This window comes from Megalopta genalis, unplaced genomic scaffold, assembly GCF_051020955.1.
Source record: "Megalopta genalis isolate 19385.01 unplaced genomic scaffold, iyMegGena1_principal scaffold0221, whole genome shotgun sequence".
NCBI classification, from domain to species: domain Eukaryota; kingdom Metazoa; phylum Arthropoda; class Insecta; order Hymenoptera; family Halictidae; genus Megalopta; species Megalopta genalis.
In genome coordinates this window covers 17,134-22,500 of record NW_027476290.1, presented here as the reverse complement: position 1 = coordinate 22,500, position 5,367 = coordinate 17,134, and the positions used below count along the sequence as shown (strand labels likewise).

At 42.4% G+C, this 5,367-nt stretch overlaps 1 non-coding gene across 1 annotated transcript; it reads right to left on the bottom strand.

The window, feature by feature from the left end:
* Window positions 1–915: 915 nt before the first annotated feature.
* LOC143262766 (small subunit ribosomal RNA) lies at window positions 916–2,836 on the bottom strand. Its single transcript, XR_013036452.1, has one exon. It is a non-coding gene; the product is annotated as a small subunit ribosomal RNA (ribosomal RNA).
* Window positions 2,837–5,367: the final 2,531 nt, after the last annotated feature.

Here is a 5,367-nt window from a genome sequence, read left to right as displayed (position 1 = left end):
AGCTGGGTGTCATATATATATACGTCCCACGCTCATGCTGCCACTAGCGCGCAACAGAGTAGGGTGTCAATGACAACGACACAGCATTGAAACGAGCTACACAAGCCGGTCTCTCTTGATACCAATGTAAACGAGCATTAAGTTATCTTCAGACTGCCCGATATTTTCGTCCTTTGGACTTTCCCAACGATTCCTTTTTTTCTTTTTTTTTTACACCACAGCGAAGACTTGAGGAAGCGTGATTAGCACGCTCGCATCCCTCCCTGTCCTACTACAACTGTGTGTGTGTGTGTAAAGAAAGAAAAAAGAATACATTGGCTTTCTCTCTATCGAGAAGATGGCCTACGCAACGCAGATCAAAGGCCTAATACGTGTAATATAATACGCGTCTGGCCGTGTATAAATCACGCACGAATGATCTGGTCGGGCCCAACTCTTCTCGTACGCTTATTTTTCCGTGTTGAGGCACTATCATAAAATCACACAAACCCCAACACGTGTGTGTCTTGGAAGGAAGATGGCCTACGCAACGCAGATCAAAGGCCTAATACGTGTAGTACACACGTCTGCCGTGTAAATCACGCACGAATGATCTGGTCGGGCCCAACTCTTCTCCACCACACCACATCCCAACTTTGTACATTTTTATATATTTTTGTGCGTTGGGGCACCTTCATAATCACAAACCCCAACAACACATATATCTCTCTCTCTTTGAAAGATTTGTTGTGGCCTACGCAACGCAGATCAAAGGCCTAATACGTGTAGTACACACGTCTGGCCGTGTAAATCACGCACGAATGATCTGGCGGGCTCAACAATATCTTTTTTTTTTATATGAATTCTTATCCACAAACTAATCGAATTCATTTTCTCTCCTCCTCTCCTCTCTCTTTGAGATATATTGGAACATTGTAATGATCCTTCCGCAGGTTCACCTACGGAAACCTTGTTACGACTTTTACTTCCTCTAAATAATCAAGTTTGGTCATCTTCCCGGCATCATCGGCAATGCCGAAACATTGCCGCGCACCAGTCCGAAGACCTCACTAAATCATTCAATCGGTAGTAGCGACGGGCGGTGTGTACAAAGGGCAGGGACGTAATCAACGCGAGCTTATGACTCGCGCTTACTGGGAATTCCTCGTTCATGGGGAATAATTGCAAGCCCCAATCCCTAGCACGAAGGAGGTTCAGCGGGTTACCCGGGCCTTTCGGCCAGGGAACACACGCTGATTCCTTCAGTGTAGCGCGCGTGCGGCCCAGAACATCTAAGGGCATCACAGACCTGTTATTGCTCAATCTCGTGCGGCTAGAAGCCGCCTGTCCCTCTAAGAAGATTTGTTTGTACGTTGGTAGTAAAAACCCCACCGGCAGAAGCCGAGAGCCTTCGAGATACCATAATTACGTCTATTTAGCAGGCTAGAGTCTCGTTCGTTATCGGAATTAACCAGACAAATCGCTCCACCAACTAAGAACGGCCATGCACCACCACCCACCGAATCAAGAAAGAGCTATCAATCTGTCAATCCTTCCGGTGTCCGGGCCTGGTGAGGTTTCCCGTGTTGAGTCAAATTAAGCCGCAGGCTCCACTCCTGGTGGTGCCCTTCCGTCAATTCCTTTAAGTTTCAGCTTTGCAACCATACTTCCCCCGGAACCCAAAAGCTTTGGTTTCCCGGAAGCTGCCCGCCGAGTCATCGTAGGAACTTCGGCGGATCGCTAGCTGGCATCGTTTATGGTTAGAACTAGGGCGGTATCTGATCGCCTTCGAACCTCTAACTTTCGTTCTTGATTAATGAAAACATTTTTGGCAAATGCTTTCGCTTCTGTCCGTCTTGCGACGATCCAAGAATTTCACCTCTAACGTCGCAATACGAATGCCCCCATCTGTCCCTATTAATCATTACCTCGGGGTTCCGAAAACCAACAAAATAGAACCGAGGTCCTATTCCATTATTCCATGCACACAGTATTCAGGCGAAGGTAGCCTGCTTTGAGCACTCTAATTTGTTCAAAGTAAACGTACCGGCCCACCTCGACACTCAGTGAAGAGCACCGCGATGGGATATTAGTTGGACCGCCCCGTGAAGAGCAAAGCCCACCGGTAGGACGTACCACATAATGCCAGTTAAACACCGCGAGCGATGAACCGACACTGTGACACACAGATTCAACTACGAGCTTTTTAACCGCAACAACTTTAATATACGCTATTGGAGCTGGAATTACCGCGGCTGCTGGCACCAGACTTGCCCTCCAATGGATCCTCGTTAAAGGATTTAAAGTGTACTCATTCCGATTACGGGGCCTCGGATGAGTCCCGTATCGTTATTTTTCGTCACTACCTCCCCGTGCCGGGAGTGGGTAATTTGCGCGCCTGCTGCCTTCCTTGGATGTGGTAGCCGTTTCTCAGGCTCCCTCTCCGGAATCGAACCCTGATTCCCCGTTACCCGTTACAACCATGGTAGGCGCAGAACCTACCATCGACAGTTGATAAGGCAGACATTTGAAAGATGCGTCGCCGGTGCTATAAGACCATGCGATCAGCACAAAGTTATTCAGAGTCACCAAAGCAAACGATGGACGAGTGTAAACACCCGCCACCGATTGGTTTTGATCTAATAAAAGCGTTCCTACCATCTCTGGTCGGAACTCTGTTTTGCATGTATTAGCTCTAGAATTACCACAGTTATCCAAGTAAATTTTAGTACGATCTAAGAAACCATAACTGATTTAATGAGCCATTCGCGGTTTCACCTTAATACGGCATGTACTGAGACATGCATGGCTTAATCTTTGAGACAAGCATATGACTACTGGCAGGATCAACCAGGGAACTATACAATATGTATATATAAAATGGACAAAATTTAAATCCTTTTCCATCGTCGCCTGTTTCATATATATATGTCAGGTCGACACACCACTTTTCTCTTTCAAATATGTACAAGTTTTGCCACATTCCGCGCTTGTAACATATCTTCTTTAACGCTCAATTTCTTTCATTTTTCTACCATACAGATATTTTACCGTACGCCCAAAAACGTACGTATTATATTTTTGTTCTATCGTAAAATCACATTTTTCTACGTACGCCAGCTTCGTACGTTTCTATCTTTGCCTTCATAAAATCACAAGATAATTTTATCTTCAAGAGTCTCGCTATTAACATCTTGTAAGATAAATGTACGTCCCAGCTAAAACGTACAAATACTTCAAGTTAAGTAATAATATATCATCGCTATTGACAAATTTTTAAGATCCAAGACACAGTTCTCTCTATATGTTTTAATATTTTTTATGTACTCAAATATATTCAAAGGAAAAAGTACATGGGTGATGCCATAGTCGTGGAAGCGCGTACGCTCACGCTGATCTTCTGACCGCCGGAAGCACGAAACCTCTGATCTGGGCAAAATCGGCAAGCCGAGGAAGAACGGACAGGACACATGCTGGACTGGCGAGAAAGCGTGTTCTTCCGCTCGCGCTAGGCATTTCGATTTCTGACACCTCTTGATTTAAAAAATCAGTTTTTTGATAGTTTTCTCTCTCCACTGGGCTATTCATTTTAGCCACAGTTTTCAATTGGTACGATTTGCTTCCAAATCTTACAGATGCATTTTAAAAAATTTTTCCATCGCTCGGACAGAAGAGTCGATTGCTCAGTGAGTACGAGTATACATACAAAGTGCATACGGGTAACCAACCCCGTAGGGCTTGCCACATATGGGCCATTCGGTCAAAGACACCGACCCGTGGCCACGCTGTGTGGAGAAAAGTCCGTAACGTAAACGGCACGAAACAGTCAGGACCGAAGCCCCGAAGGAGCTCTGAGACAGCTTCTCGACCGAGATCGTAGAATTGGCCCAAAACCCGCTCTGCTCCGTCCGCCTCGCACGGACCGTGTATCTCTTATAGATACCGAACGGCCGGCAAGGACGCCGGCGCCGCCGGCCGAATAGCACGCGCGCTTATGAGTGTAAACCGCCGCGGCAACAGACCGCCCGGCCGTGCTGTTGTAACATAGCGCGTGAACGAACGAAAAAAAAATTTATAGTAAACATTAAAATAAATTACACTACCGTAAACTAGACAAAAAATTACACATTTTTTCCCAATATGAAAATTTTCACAAACTTTTCAAAGTCCCATCGCATCGAGTAAACTTTTTTAATAACGCTTCCGCACGATTCTAAATGCTTAATCCATATGTGAAATCGTTCACTGATCACGAATATCGTATTTAAAAAAATTACAAAAATTTATTTTTCCAAATAATCAAAAAAAACCGAAAAATCACAAGAGTAAAGTACCATTATTTTAAACAATATGTCGTTCTAAATGCTTAATCCCTATGTAAAAAAGTTATCTAAGCAAGAATATGTAATTGAAAAAAATTAGAAAAATTTATTTTAGCCGTAAATCGAAAATAATGGGGACACCGGAGCTGTTCGAAGCGCCGAGACGCGCCGCGTACGGCCGAATATTTTCCAAGTCCCAACGTACCGATCAAGAGTAAAGTACCATTTTCCTACATTAGATTTCGTTCTAAATGCTTAATCCCTATGTAAAAACGTTAGTTAAGCAAGAATATCGTATTTTTAAAAAAATCTAATGATAGGATTTCCCAGAAAATTGAAAAAACCGTAAAATGTCAAGAGTAAAGTGCCATTTTCTGACATTAGATTTCGTTCTAAATGCTTAATCCCTATGTAGAAACGTTAGTTAAGCAAGAATATCGTATTTTTAAAAAAATCTAATGATAGGATTTTTCAGAAAATTGAAAAAACCGTAAAATGTCAAGAGTAAAGTGCCCTTATTTTAAACAATGTATCGTTCTAAATGCTTAATCCCTATGTAAAAAAGTTATTTTAGCAGGAATATGTTATTGAAAAAAATTAGAAAAATTTATTTTAGCCGTAAATCGAAAATAATGGGGACACCGGAGCTGTTCGAAGCGCCGAGCGCGCCGCGTACGCCCGAATATTTTCAAAGTCCCAACGTACCGATCAAGAGTAAAGTACCATTTTCCTACATTAGATTTCGTTCTAAATGCTTAATCCCTATGTAAAAACGTTAGTTAAGCAAGAATATCGTATTTTTAAAAAAATCTAATGATAGGATTTTCCAGAAAATTGAAAAAACCGAAAAATGTCAAGAGTAAAGTGCCATTTTCTGACATTAGATTTCGTTCTAAATGCTTAATCCCTATGTAGAAACGTTAGTTAAGCAAGAATATCGTATTCTTAAAAAAATCTAATGATAGGATTTTTCAGAAAATTGAAAAAACCGTAAAATGTCAAGAGTAAAGTGCCCTTATTTTAAACAATGTATCGTTCTAAATGCTTAATCCCTATGTAAAAAAGT